We start from the raw sequence: 14,265 nt of genomic DNA, 5'->3' as shown, positions 1-14,265 counted from the left end.
TCAGCATTTTGAAAAACCCTAACTTAACTCTGGTGCTGTGTCACATATAGAAATTTTTTAATATTTGCAAACATAGTAAAACAAAGACTTATATTTTTGATATTTATTTTATATATTTAAATGCCATTTAACAAAGAAAAATCAACCAAAAAAATGAGTTTGCATGTCACCTCTGACACGTGTGACATAGGTTCACCATCACTGCCCTAGAGACACTAAGGGGCTGGGAAATAGGTTTGAAAATAAATGGCTGATATCTCCAGGTATCACTTGGCATGCATGCCTAATGCTGTTACTAGCCTCCTGTAGCAATTCTTCAATAGACTGTAAACCCCTAGCAAGCAGGACCACGAATGAAACTTCAGGAAACACCCTCTGAGCAGTGGGTGACGTGCTCAGGGGTGAGGCCAGCAGGTGTTTGTTCATCGGCCGATAGAGACTGGCGTCTGCCCTACCTGTCCCATGGAGATATTTTGTGAGAAATCTGAGATAAGGGATGAGAACATATTTTGAAAGCATGAACATATAAATCAGTGGTTCCCAAACTTATTTGGCCTACCGCCCCCTTTCCAGAAAAAATATTACTCAGCGCCCCCTGGAAATTAATTTTTTTAAAATTTTAATAGCAATTAAACAGAAAGATATATGTATTAATGTTTCTACCTTTTTCGTAAAATATAGTAAAGAAAGGTGTAAATTAGAAACATTGAAGTTTGAAATTATGAAACTATTTATTGAACTCAGAATAGAAAGGTAATACAAAAAAAGTTAAAACAAATGCACCTGTGGCCATCGCTGCCCCCCTGGATCGCTGCAGCGCCCACCAGGGGGCGGTAGCGCCCACTTTGGGAATCACTGATATAAATAAACTAGGGGCCCAGTGCACAAATTTGTGCACATTGAAAGGAACTGTGGGCCGCAAGGCTGCTGTGGGCACAGGGGCAGGTCTCAGCCCATCCTCCATGCCCCCGCCCCACCTCTCCCACTGAGGCCCCCTGTTCCCTGTCTGCCAGCAGCCCCAGCTCCCACACACTGACGACGCCAGTCCTGCTTGTACCCCCTGAAGTCATGGAGTGATTGGGGCAGGCGCTGTCAGTGGGTGCGAGTGGCAGCTGCTGCCCCAATAACCCCTCAGGAGCAGGGAGAGGTGGAGACGCCCTCAGGGACAATCAGGGCCGGCAGCCACCACTCACACGTGCTGATGGTGCCAAGCGAGACCGGTGCTGGGTACCGGCAGCGGGTGCGAGCAGCAGCTCTGGCACCAGCTGCAGGTGCAAGCCGGGCTGGCACTGGCAGCGGGTGCGAGAGGTGGCTGCCGGCCCCAATCTCCCCTCAGGAGCAGGAGGAGGTAGAGAAACCCTTAGGGGCAATCGGGGTTGACAGCCACCGCTCACACCCACTGACGACGCCGAGCGATTGGGGCTGATGCCGGGCACCAGCAGTGGGTGCGAGCGGCGGCTCCAGCACTGGCCACAGGGCTGGTGCCAGCAGCAAGTATGAGCACCAGGTGAAACCATTTTTGTGCAGGAGAAAGAATTTTCAGTAACCATTAGAGGCTCGCCCCGATGACAGCGACTGGCACCCCACCTTGGTCTGGTGCCCCTGCTTACCTGCTCTACCATCCTGCCGCGTTAATGCCCACCATGTTCTGCTCATGCCCTCTGTGGTCAGCGCACATCATAGCGACTGGTTGTTCGGTTGTTCCATCGTTCGGTCTATTTGCATATTAGCCTTTTATTATATAGGCTGTAAGGTGTTACTAAAACTGCCAAAGTGCATTTGCACATCCAAATTCTTAGCCTACCTTCCCCTTCCCAGAAATATGAACAATGAAAAATTCTCCTTTCCTAAAATTTTCTTTATTCTTAGGGAGAGATATCAGTTCTACCATTTGTTAACTATGAGGCTTTTAGCACATTACTTAAGCCCTTTGAATCTCAATTGGTTCATCTCTAAACTAGAAATGATAATATTCATTTCATAAGACTGCTTTGAGGAAAAAATGAGGTAATTTGGTAACGTACTTAACCACACAAAGAAGCACTTAATCCATGTTAGTTGTTTGTACTGCTTTTGCATTGTCTTTAAATATCCCCTCTGTAAAGAAGAGGAGAGGTGGCAAAGACAAAACAGCAGATAAGCTATGTGTCTTTTCAGTTTAACTTGGGAAAGTGTCTTTTACTAACCTCACTCCTTCTACGTGTGTATCCACACGTTCCCCTGGCTACTCAGCTCCTCTTTCCCATTTTCCATCCAAAAAGGAAGTTATCTTTCCCACCTTATAATCTCCATCACCCCCTGAGTCACCCACAGTGACTCATCCTTAAGGCTGTTACTAGCCTCCGGTAGCAATTCCTTCTCCCCAGCGCTCCTGACTTCCTGAGGTGACCTGCCCCGTAGCCTGGATTCCTTCTGCTATTGCCCATTGGTTCTACTTGAATTATTGCAGGACAATTCTAATACTTTCTCCGCTGCCCAATTTCAGCCCTTCAAAACCATTCTCCACTGTGTATCTAAACTGACATTCCCCACTCAACACCATTCAGTAATTTCTCACAGCTTTGATAGACAAATTCAAGTTCGGGCAAGACACAAAATGTCCTGGCCTAGCCCCAGCTCTCAGCCTCATCTCCCTCTTCTTGCACTTCATGCTCAGGTGATAACCCTCTCGCTGTGCATTCCCCACAAGCCATGCTTTCCTTGTGTTTTGTTCCCCCTACTTGGTAAGTGCATTCCCTCTATGCTTGTCTATTTGGAAACTCCTCTTCATCCCTCAATGATACCTACATCAAGGCATTTATTTAACATCTACTTGCCAGGTAATCAGTTACATGGGTTATAGTCAAATGACATAGTGCTCCTGCCCTTTTCCCCAACTCGCCTGAATATTTAAAGTACTAGATAAATACTCTTGCTTCATATTCACATCAAAGAATTTAATCAACAGAAATTCTGTATATCATATAACAACTCATGTAACAGCAACTGTGAAGTGTGGGGACTGAGGTCCTTGGGTCTCCCTCACTGTGGATGCTGCGCTGTTCCCTGGGCTGACATGTGACACTGTGGGGCATGTCCTCCACAGCTGTGGCCTTGCAGCTCCCAGTTTTCTCAGAAATCCTGTCAATGTTCTCGTTTTTGTTCCCACGAGACCCGGCAAGGCATCATTTTTGGAATGTCACTCACTCCTTCTCCAGGGAGCAGCCTCTCACTTGGCCCTTGGGGGCACCTGGGTGGCTCTGCTGTCCACCTGGGGGTGCACCTCCCGCTTCTCCCATCCCTTCACTCTCCCAGCCTCTTCTTTTTCCTTCTCCTCCTCCCTCCCTCCTCCTAGGATCTCCTCTACTTTTGCATCTGCCTGGCAAGATGAAGATTCCTGTCACAGGAAGGGTAAAAGCAGATGTTCTGAAACTTTCTACTTGCTAATTGAGCACATAGTAATCTATGCTAAGAGCTTCGCCCGTGTTAACTCATCCAGTCCTCACCGCAAGTCTGTGATACAGGAACTTGGTTTCCCCCACTTTACAGATGATGAAACCCTGACACAGAAAGGTCAAGTCACTCACCCAAGGCCCCCGCCTAGGAAAAGGCAAAGGCAGAATTTGACCTCGATGTCTGACGCCGGGACCCACGCTGCCATGTTTGTTTCAGTAAGTCCCCCAGCAGTTTTGAGGGCTGTTTTAATACCCGGCTCCGCGGTCCACTCCATGGGGCTTCTGACCGCTTCTCCTTCAGAGGAACACGCTTTTATCGCTGCCTGTGCCACACCTCAGTGGCCAGGCTTTAGCACTGGGCCTTGTCAGCTGTCTTTCTATCCTGAGAGCCTGGCACACAGGAGTTTGTCAAGAAGGAGAGACTTTTCTAGAAAAGGCCAAATCCTCACCAGCGCATCCCATCGCAGCGGTGGCCTCGTGCCCTCCCTTCCAGGATCCTGCTGGCGGAGAGAGAAGGCTGGGCCTGCAGGGGGTGGGGAAGCTCCTGACCGAAGGCCCTGGCAGATAAGGCAAAGGTAGCAACAAATGATCCAGAAAATTACCTGTACCCACGATGGACCACGCTCCTCTCTGTCCTTCTGTTCCAGAAAGCTGCCGAGCCCGGGGGTGGGCGTGGTACCGGACTGAGGCCCTACTATGGACTAAAAGAGCTTCTGAATGAAAACAAAATGAGAGCTTTCTGGACGGCAGTGGGGAATGTCCCTGGTGGGACAGCGCTGCCAAGACCTGCGTGTGAACTGTGAAAGCGGCGTGGGTGTGTGCAAATGCATCACCTGGGCTCCGCCGCCCAGCACACCCGGGAGTGTGTGGTCAGGTTTCTCAGCCTCACCACATCCTGGCTCTGTTAGTGCTGATAGGTGCAGAGCGGGCCAGACTGACAGAGGAAGTCTCCTGGGCCTTCTGAAAGCACCCCTACCCAGGCCTCAGGAAGCCGGGGAGAGGGAAAAGGGGTCAGGTCTGGGGACCCCACAGAGGGAGACAGGGGATGGGGCTCTGCGTGTTCCTGTAACTCTGTGTTCCAGCCCAGAGAGGGAAAGTCACCTGCTGGAGGGAAAGCACGTGCGTTAGGGCAGCCTTTGAAAGGGGAAAGACCTAACAAAGGGAAAAGAGGAGAGTCCGTTTGTTAGGAAAGTGATTAGAAGGCCAGCGGGACACCAGCATCAGTGCCTCGCATGGTAAACTGGCTCTGAAGGTTCTCAGGTGGCACAGAGTCCATCAGACAAATCTGTCCTTCCCTGCGTGCCAGGCACCAGGGCCAAGTGAAGTCAACATCCCCCGTCATCTCCTTCCACGTACCAGGGGGTGCTCAGCGCATGCATTCTGCCTGGGAGAGGAGAATCATAACACAAACAGGGCATCGCCTGTCATTGTTTCCCACCGGGAGAGTGAGCATCAGAGAAGGCCCTGAAGAGGGAGAGGTGGAGTGTGCTGGCATCCAGAATCCTTGAGCCGCCTGCCAGATGGGCCTGTTCCTTTAGTTCCCTTTGTGTGACTGTCTGATGGAGGGAAGGTGCAGCACCCACCCTTCATTTACCAGGTGTTCACCCTCCTGCTTGTCACTGGTCCTGACTCCAACGATGACCTGAAAGCAGGAGTGTCTACATCTGAGACTGTGGAAGGTCTGGCTGTAATGTACACAGCCCCACATTTGTGCTTTGTGCTGGGCCCCAAAACCACAGGGGGATGTCTTCTGATTCACTCATTCCCTCCAGCTGTGTTTCTGGTCTGCTCTAAATGTCTTGTTGGTGACTAAGAGACCATAAGGACACATTTACAAAGTTGAAGAGAATTGAAACGTGAAGAAATGGTTTTGAGGTGGAGAGAGCTTCCTTTTAGATAAAGCTACCTTGAACTGTGGGCTGCTAAAAATACGTTTTATAAGAAAGATGTTAAACCACGTCCTGCTGAGGCAATATCCCTTCGTTTCTCTTTGAGGAGACCCTTAAGAGCAGAGTGGAACCCAAGGCGGAGTTTTTCCTATGCAACCTTCATCCTGCCCTTGAATAGCAGGAAAGGAATAAAGAACATAATCTTGGACATTAGGGTCCAAGGAGACCCTTTCTATGGACACCAACAAGTGGACAGGGGCAGGTCCAGGTGGTCCCGAATACATTTCACGTTTCTGCAAGTCAACTCAGGAGGGCTTTCCTGCCTGACCCTCCGTTCCCTGTTCTGTAAAATGTCTTTGCTGGGTCAATGCGTGGCTTACATGAAATACCAAACACAGCACTCGGCACTCAGCACTTGTTCGATAAATGTTCATTGTTATGGACACGATAGTAGCAATGGGCGCTCTAGACTGCTCTCAAGTTGTCTGAGTCACCTCATCATCCGCCTGAATATGCTCAATAAATGCTGTGGAGGCTACCTGAATAATTTCTACTGGGGAAATCTGATATCCCTGAAAAGTGTCTGACCTGAGTTTTATAACGCAGTCTTGGGCGTGGGTATAGTTAGCAGGTATCTTAAACACAACCCCTATTCAGCAGAACTTACTGTTAAATGGGATTCCCACCACAGTCTCATTTGGCCTGGCCAACCCGGGTAGGTTTGTTTATAAGGCAAAAAGTGTGCTAATGCAGTTTTATTCTTCATTGCCAAAACATTGAACCAACTCAGATGTCCTTCAGTAGGCAAATGGAAAAATAAACTGTGGTACATCCAGACAATGAAATACTATTCAATGCATATTACTTAAATAATATGCCAAAATAAGCCAAACTGGAAAAGCTACATACTGTATGATTCCAACTATATGACATTCTGGAAATGGCATACCTATGGAGACAGTGAAAAGATCAGTGGTTGCCATGGTAGGGGGTGAGAGGGGAGAGAATGAATAGAGCACCGAGGATTTCTAGGGCAGTGAAACTATTCTGTATGAACTACAATTGTGGATACATGCCACTATACATTTGTCCAACCCATCAAACGTACAACACCAAGAGAGAACCCTGATGTAAACTATGGACTTTGATGATAATGATGTGTCAATGGAGGTTCATCAGTTGTTGCAAATGTACCACTGTGGTGTGGGGATGTTGATAGTGGGGCTGTTGGTAGCGGGGGAAGTTGTGCATGTGTGGAGGCAGGGCATATATGGGAACTTTCTATACTTCTCATTTTTTCTGTGACTCCAAAATTGATCTAAAAAATAAAGTCTAGGAACCTGGCAAGACTGCATTGTAGCCCAGCAAGGCAATCCATGTGTGGGGAGGAAAGGGGGTGCTCGGAAGCGGCCCCTGGCTCCCTCTCCTGGAGACACAGAAGTCAGGAGCCTTGACGAATGGCTTTCTGGGGCCAGTTGCAGAGTGAGTAGACCCCAAGGGTCTGGGAGAGGGGCAGCCCCCACCCCTTAGTCCCCAGGGTCCCTGCTGTTTACCGGGGGTGTGAGCATGATTGTCGCTTTCTCCCTGCCTCCTTCCCACTGCCCTCTGGGGATTTGGATTCAGGAGTTGTTCCTGGCATCCAAGACTTTGATTAGAAACTTAAGGAGGCCGATGCTTAGCTACAAATCTTGATGAGCAATTAAAGCTTTTTGATGACAAACTTCAAAACTGTGAAGATGATGAACAGAGAAAAAAAACCTGAAACTCTAAAGAGACAACTAATAGCGTGATAGGATCAATTAAACACTGCATTTGTGATATGCACTAGATATATCTCTAGTACTGCTGTTGAAATATACATCATCTGTCTCCTAGTTCAGATTATATTGGGATATATACAGGCTGTCCCTCCAAAATATATATACACTTTAAAGGCTAATAGCTCAATTTTGTAAATGAAATGTATTTTTAATAAGCACTGCCTTTATAATTATTCAAAGTATGTGTATACACTTTGAGACATCCTACATAAACACACACACACATACACACACACATACATGTATGTATACCTGATGCCATACCCATCTGCTGTAAATATTGGTTCCTCTGAGTTCCTCTTTTAATACCACTTTTAATCATTCAAAATGAAAACAGCTCTTTTGGACTCTGATAAATAAGAAGCCTATTCTTAAAACCAAGATTATCTATTTTATTGAAAAGAAAATGTCAATAACTGGCAGTGTCTTTACTTTTTAGGTTTTATTATCAGGCCTTGTTTAGAAAGCAGCAGCATGGAGGCAAATACCTAGTTTTCCGTCCTGAAATCAGAGACTTGGCTCTGAGAGCCCAGCAGATCACACTTAGCTCACTAGGCCCGTCGTGCTCGCTGTAATTGTGCTTTCACATGCTTGGGAAAGCCAGTAGTGAGCTATTGAAGGGTTGTGAGGAGCCACTGGGAAGCAATATGGTCACAGTGGTGTCTTGTGATGGTTAATATGTCAGCTATGACAAGAGTAGATTCAACCAGGGGAGAAATGGAAGCACAGAAACCTATTGCATGATGTTATTACAGTGGATATGAGGTGATAAAAACCCAAACTTCGGTGAGAAGCATAAGGTTAAAAAGAAGGAAAAAAAAAGGAGTATGGGATGTAAAGGTCAGTAAAAAGTCGAGACAACTGAGGAGAGTAGCAGAAGCTGCACTGGGGCCTCTCTCTCGGGAGGTGTGGTGTGAGTCCTAAAATGAAGGCTCACCATGACGTGCTGCCTTGACAACTGGGAGAGCCCCCAGTGACCTGACTGCAAGTCCCCATCCACCTGCTCCTGCAGATAAGGTCCTTCAGGCAAACGGCATTCCTTATCAAAGGGACCAGGCACGTTCCTGCTTATCCCTGAGAAGTGGGTTCCCATCCACAGAACATTTCAAACAAGCCAATCCCATCACTCCATGAAAACCGGGGTCACCACACCCTCTTGCCTCCTACAGCCTCTGGTGTTCACTCTGTTCCCAAGTGCAACCCCATGTGGCCCTCCGTAGCATGCCGTGTCTTCCTTCTCTGAGCTGTATGTGTAACTATATGTGTGTGTATGTCCAGTGTTGGGTGTCCTTAGTCTGGCCATTCCCGTAAGCCTGGAGCAGGAATCCCTCACCCACCAATGGGGTGAATAAAATGTGGTTAACACAGGTGGCAGCACAGTTAGGGTGAAGCAGAGTCTAATTCCATAGATGGAACAGAGAATGTCAAAGCTAGATAACCCTGTAAATAAGGAGACAGACCGAGATGCCTTTTCCTCACCTCACCAGGAGGCTTTGAAAGCTAAGGGTAGGGGAGATTTATACAGGCAAATATCATTGAATAATTACGTAGAGAATTGTAGTATTTCTGATGATGTTGTCTTCCTCCAGACTGGATTTACTTTTGCTTCTGGAGGGCAGCTAGAATAGGGCTGTCTGCCTTAATGCCGACTTGGATGGATCTGATCTGAAGTTGTGTTTCAGTCTTTCTGACAACAGAAGTATTTCCGGTTCTTCCTTACTCCTAGGCACAAACTTTCAGGGGTCACAACTGGGAGCCTGAGGCCCCTTCTTGGTGAGCCCACAGCTCCAGTTTTTATTTCCTCAACCCTGTGAGACACTACTTAGCTTCTCAGCTTCTCTCTCTCTTAGCCATTACTTTTTTTTCTCTTGGAGTTCTGGGAGCATTTGTGTGTGTGTGTGTGTGTGTGTGTGTGTGTGTGTGTGTCCCAGCTTCATTGATATAATTGATTAGCTATCACTTTCTGATTGTATTCTCAGCCTCTCAGCCCCATCCCTCCTATCAATCAGCAAATGCCTGGAGGGGAGACATGGCCCCAACCTTGGTCTCATCTCAATGCATTTCCTTTTGCTCCAGGACCCTGTCCCTAATTTCTGCCTACCTTGGCAATGCTTTGATGACTTTTTAAAATCCAGCAATTCTAGTTGTGTTCCGTGGAGAGTTGGTCTCACACAAGTTGACTGTTATAGCCCACACGGAAATGCAGTTAATAAAGCATTTATTGAACATCTACTATCTGCTCAGCATTGTGCAGTTTCAGTGCATAAAAGAGAAATGAAAGACTATTCTCTGCCCTTCGTGCATGTGCCAAGACAAGACCATACATGGAATAGTTACAGCACACTTCAAAAAGAGTACGTAATCAGGAGAGAAGGGAGGCACTAGAGCAGGGGTGGGCAAACTTTTTGACTCGAGGGCCACAATGGGTTCTTAAACTGGACCGGAGGGCCGGAACAAAAGCATGGGTGGAGTGTTTGTGTGAACTAATACAAATTCAAAGTAAACATCATTACATAAAAGGGTACGGTCTTTTTTTTCAATAGTTTTATTCATTTCAAACGGGCCGGATCTGGCCCGCGGGCCGTAGTTTGCCCACAGCTGGGCTAGAGTGAGCTGTAGAAAGCAAAGAAAGTCCCCTTTGTTCCTCAGCTTCTGTGCCAGAACAAAAATAAAGCCTCCTTGTCAGTCCATAACCTGTATGTACAGGTAGGTGTGTCTGAGTCTGGACTGGGAGCATCAGGCCCAGCAGCCTCCGGTGGGGAGCACACAGGTTGTGCTGACCTGGCGTTGGCCAGTCCAATGCGTGAGAGGGAGGGGTGCCCTGCAGGGAAGTTCTGCACAGAGAGACGCTGCAGCCTTAAGCGGCTCCTTCCCTTGTCTCACTGTAATTGTCTCGAATGTTCCTGTCCAATCCTGTCCCACCTTTGAATCAAAACAATATTGGGATAATTCTATCGCGATGGGCAGGAGAATTTGTCTCCAAATGACTCATCGAGGTACAAACACTGTCATTCTTCATCATCTCACATAATATTCACCCTTGAGTCAGAAATCATCTCCCCCACTTGGTAAGCGTTAAAAAGCAAACACTGAGGTTCAGAGAGGTAAAGTCATAGAGTCGGTAGGAGGCATTTGACCCCGAAAGGGTCGGCCTTTCCACCACTCCCCGATTATGCCGTTTGTTAAAATCTCCTCAAAATGTGCTTCTCCTCTTTCATCTCGGAGTCCCTGAGCCCCAGGGATCACCTTTCAGGAAGGTCTACTGCCCGGATGTATTGGAAGATGGTTTTCAATGAGCTTTCCCAGGCTTGGTATTAACTCAGCTTACACGATTCCCTGAGGCAAAAGTCCCTTTTATTTCGGTGGATGTCAGAGCATCAGGAGGACACAAAGACTATAAATGGTTTAGTTGTGAACAACGTGCTGGCTTTTCCGCTGGGAAAACAAAAACCAGAACACAGCCACCTAAACCGCCCCTCAGCTCTACGGCTCTGTCCTCTGGGTCTGAGAGGTGGCTGAGGTGTGTGCTTTGGCTGGAACATGGAGCCGACAGGAAACATCCTGGATGAGTTGGGAAAATGAGCCAAAACTTCAGGCAGAATTTCCTGGATGGCTACGTGGGCTCTGCCTTTATTGCCCACATCCTTTAAACTCATTTTCCCTCCAGGTGTAGCGTTCTCAGCTCCTCCTACTGACCTCTCTACTCCCAGGTAGGCCTCTTGCTGATCTCCGGGTCAGTGACTGACTTTGTGGTGAAGGCTGAGGGGACTAAGGGTTCTCAGCAGGAAGGCTCAGCATTTCTGCTGTTTGAGAAAGAGATCTAGATAAGTGGCTCCTTTGGCTTTGTGCAAAGCAGCAGGCAGTGACTTAAACCAGAGTGACTTCTAAGGAGGGTCAGAAGAAAATGTCAGATGTGGTTACAGCTTGGGAGTAGGAGAGGGGAGTGGGGAGGGATGAGGAGGGACAGGAACAAGGATGTGCAGAGTCTGAGAGAGGTTCTGTTCTCCCTTAGGGATGAGGAGTCAGTTCTTTTAAACTAAGTCACTGTTTTCACTCTCCCCAGTAATCACTATTTCCTTTGAACAATGCTGCCGAGTGAGACCAATGGCATGTGGTCGAAAGGCAGAATGAAACTGGGAGGAACTGCCCACCATCTCATCAAGTCTACCGCTAAGGAAGCATGACACAGCCCAGTCCAGCCATACACAGAACAGAAAAGTAGTCCCCTGTTAAGGGCTGAATTGTGCCCCTTCCCATTTTTGAAATCCTAATTCGCAGTACCTCAGAATGTACCCTTATTGGGGGATAAGGTTTTCACAGAGGTAATCAAGTTAAAATGAGGTCGACAGGGCGGGCTCTAAGCCAATAAGACTGGTGTCCTTCTAAAAGGGGGGACATGGGAGACTGGCACACACAGGGAGAATGCCATGCGAGGATGCAGGCTGAGGTGGGGGTGATGCCAAGGCACACCGAAGGTTGTCAGCCAAGCACCAGGAACTAGGAGGGGGGCAGGAAACAGATCTTCACAGCCCTTAGAAGGAAACTAAATCTTGAACTCAAGACTTCTAGCCTCCAAGGAAGTGAGACAAGAGATTTCTGTTGTTTAAGCCACCCAGTTTGTGGTCCTGGTTACAGCAGCAGCTCTAGCAAATTGTTACATCCCCTCAGGGTCCAACTCTAGCTCTCATACATATTTCCCTAGGTGATTGTGATCATTTCCTTTTAGGAAAGAATCTGAGAAATTGAAGGAATGTAAAAGGAAAAAAGATCAAACTATGAGCAATGTACTCAATCTTTTATAAACAAAATCTTAGGAAATACTTGAGTTGGGAAAATGAAGACAATAATGATGGCATCTCGTCTAATTTTCTTTATCATAACCATTCCCTGGCAGTTAAATATCAGCGGTGGAGGATGTGTGTGATAAATGAGCAGTCGAAAGTTTTGGAGATTCTGAAACAGAAAGAGAATGGGTATTGCAAAATAACAAGAGAAAGGAGTAAAGAAATATGGTAGAAGATGAGTTGATAAAGAGGCAATATATAGGTGACATGGGATGAACTATAATAACAAAAGTAGCCTTCAAAAAAAGAATGAGATGTTTGGGTCTATGTATTTTTATATGTTGTATAATATAGATATGCATTTATATCATCCTACCTCTTCATTCTAAAAATCAGGAAAAAAATTTTAATCCTCCCTTGAGGATATGTTTATTATTGATTTTCAGAGAGAGAAAGAGAGAGAGAGAGAGAGAAACATTGATGTGAGAGAGAAAAATCAATTTGTTGCTTCTGTAGGTGTCCAACCAATGGAGGATCAAACCCACAAGCTGAGTATGTGCCCTGACCAGGAGTTGACCCGCCACCTTTCAGTGTACTGGATGACATTCCACAACTGAGCCACATCAGCCAGGTCTAGAAATCAGAAAATTTTAAATGTGATCAAGAACAGAAAGTGAAGGTTTGGTTAAGAGCATCAGTGAGGAATAGACCAGGAGAGGAGGCAAGAGGTGGAAAAGAGGCTGTTTAATTTATTCGTATAATTCTTCCCTTATGATTACGCCACGATACAGGCATGAACCACCTCTTCCTACCAATGTCCTCATTTCCAGATGGTATCATGGGACAGAACTATGTGCAGTCAGGGCGCCCAGAATTCTGAGGAACTTCCTGCTGCCCGTGTGTGTATCCCCAGTGATTGCTCTTTGTCTGTCTCAGAAACAGAGGATGCTGCCATTTGAGCTAGTATCTTCCCATTTGGAAACTACATTTGCAGTGGCTGGTGCTGTAGCATGTGACCTTCTCCTAGAATATTCTACATAGAACCTCACACACCAGATACATAGATTAATGTCAAATAGCAGAGAGTTCTTTATCATCCTGGCATTTGGGGAAGAGACTTTATATCCACCAAAGAGGCTGACAATGTCAGAACATGGCTTTTATAGTGTTATAGGTATCATGAAACAATTTGACTACTAATATATCTAAATCTCTGTAGCAAAATGTAGTGGGATGCTCTTATGATAAGAACACAATGTGAGCCCTAACCGGTTTGGCTCAGTGGATAGAGTGTCAGCCTGCGGACTCAAGGGTCCCAGGTTCGATTCTGGTCAAGGGCATGTACCTTGGTTGCGGGCACATCCCCAATAGGGGGTGTGCAAGAAGCAACTGATCAATGTTTCTCTCTCATCGATGTTTCTAACTCTCTATCCCTCTCCCTTCCTCTCTGTAAAAAATCAATAAAATATATATAAAAAAGAAAAAAGAGAGAAACCAAGATGGTGGCATAGGTAAACACCGGAAATTGCTGCCTCGCACAACCACTTCAAAAATACAACTAAAAGACAAAACAGACATCATCCAGAATCACAGGAAGACTGGCCGAGTGGAAATTCTATAACTAAAAGGAAAGAGAAAAGCACACTGAGACTCAGAGGAGGTGCGGAAGTAAAGTGCAGAGGTACGGAGGCGCACGTGGAAAGGGCTGGCTACTGAGGACGCGGTTGTTTTTTTCAATCGGGAGGGAGACACAAGCTCCCAACTGCTCTGAACTCCAGTTCCGGGCGAGTCTCTGGGGACCCAGACTCATACGGGGAGAAACTGGACTGTCTGGCATCCATCGGAACGCGAGGGCGGCTTTCTCTCAGCGGTGCTTGCAGCGATTACCGGGACACTGAGACCCGGGGCCTCTTAGGGCAGGGCTGAGGATTAGCCATAGCTGTTTGCTCTGTCCTCTTGATTCCCTGAAACCCCGCCCCACCCAAGCTGTGCGCAGAGGCTTTTGCACATGAATGGCCTGGCCCTTTGCAATCTGAAATTGCCTAACAAACTGCAGCTGGGTCAGAGAGACCCAGAACAACCAAAAGAAGGCTCAAGGCCCCACAGAAGCTTGCATTGTTTCACAGCTGGGCCTCATCTAGGCACCTCCAAACCCCAAACAAAGAAGAGGAATCTGCAGATCTCTCCGGAGCTCCTGCAGTGTAGCCTCAGGCAGAGGCTAAATTAGCACCTCCTTAGAGACCCAAATGCCAGTGTACCCAGTGGTCAGAGTGGGACCATCCAGATTATAACGCCTCAGATCCATAAGGGACACACTCAGGGGGCAGACTCAGTGAGC

This window comes from Myotis myotis, unplaced genomic scaffold (assembly GCF_014108235.1).
Source record: "Myotis myotis isolate mMyoMyo1 unplaced genomic scaffold, mMyoMyo1.p scaffold_m19_p_8, whole genome shotgun sequence".
Taxonomy (NCBI): Eukaryota; Metazoa; Chordata; class Mammalia; order Chiroptera; family Vespertilionidae; genus Myotis; species Myotis myotis.
The sequence above is the reverse complement of the archived record's forward strand: the minus strand, read 5'-3'. Positions refer to the sequence as shown.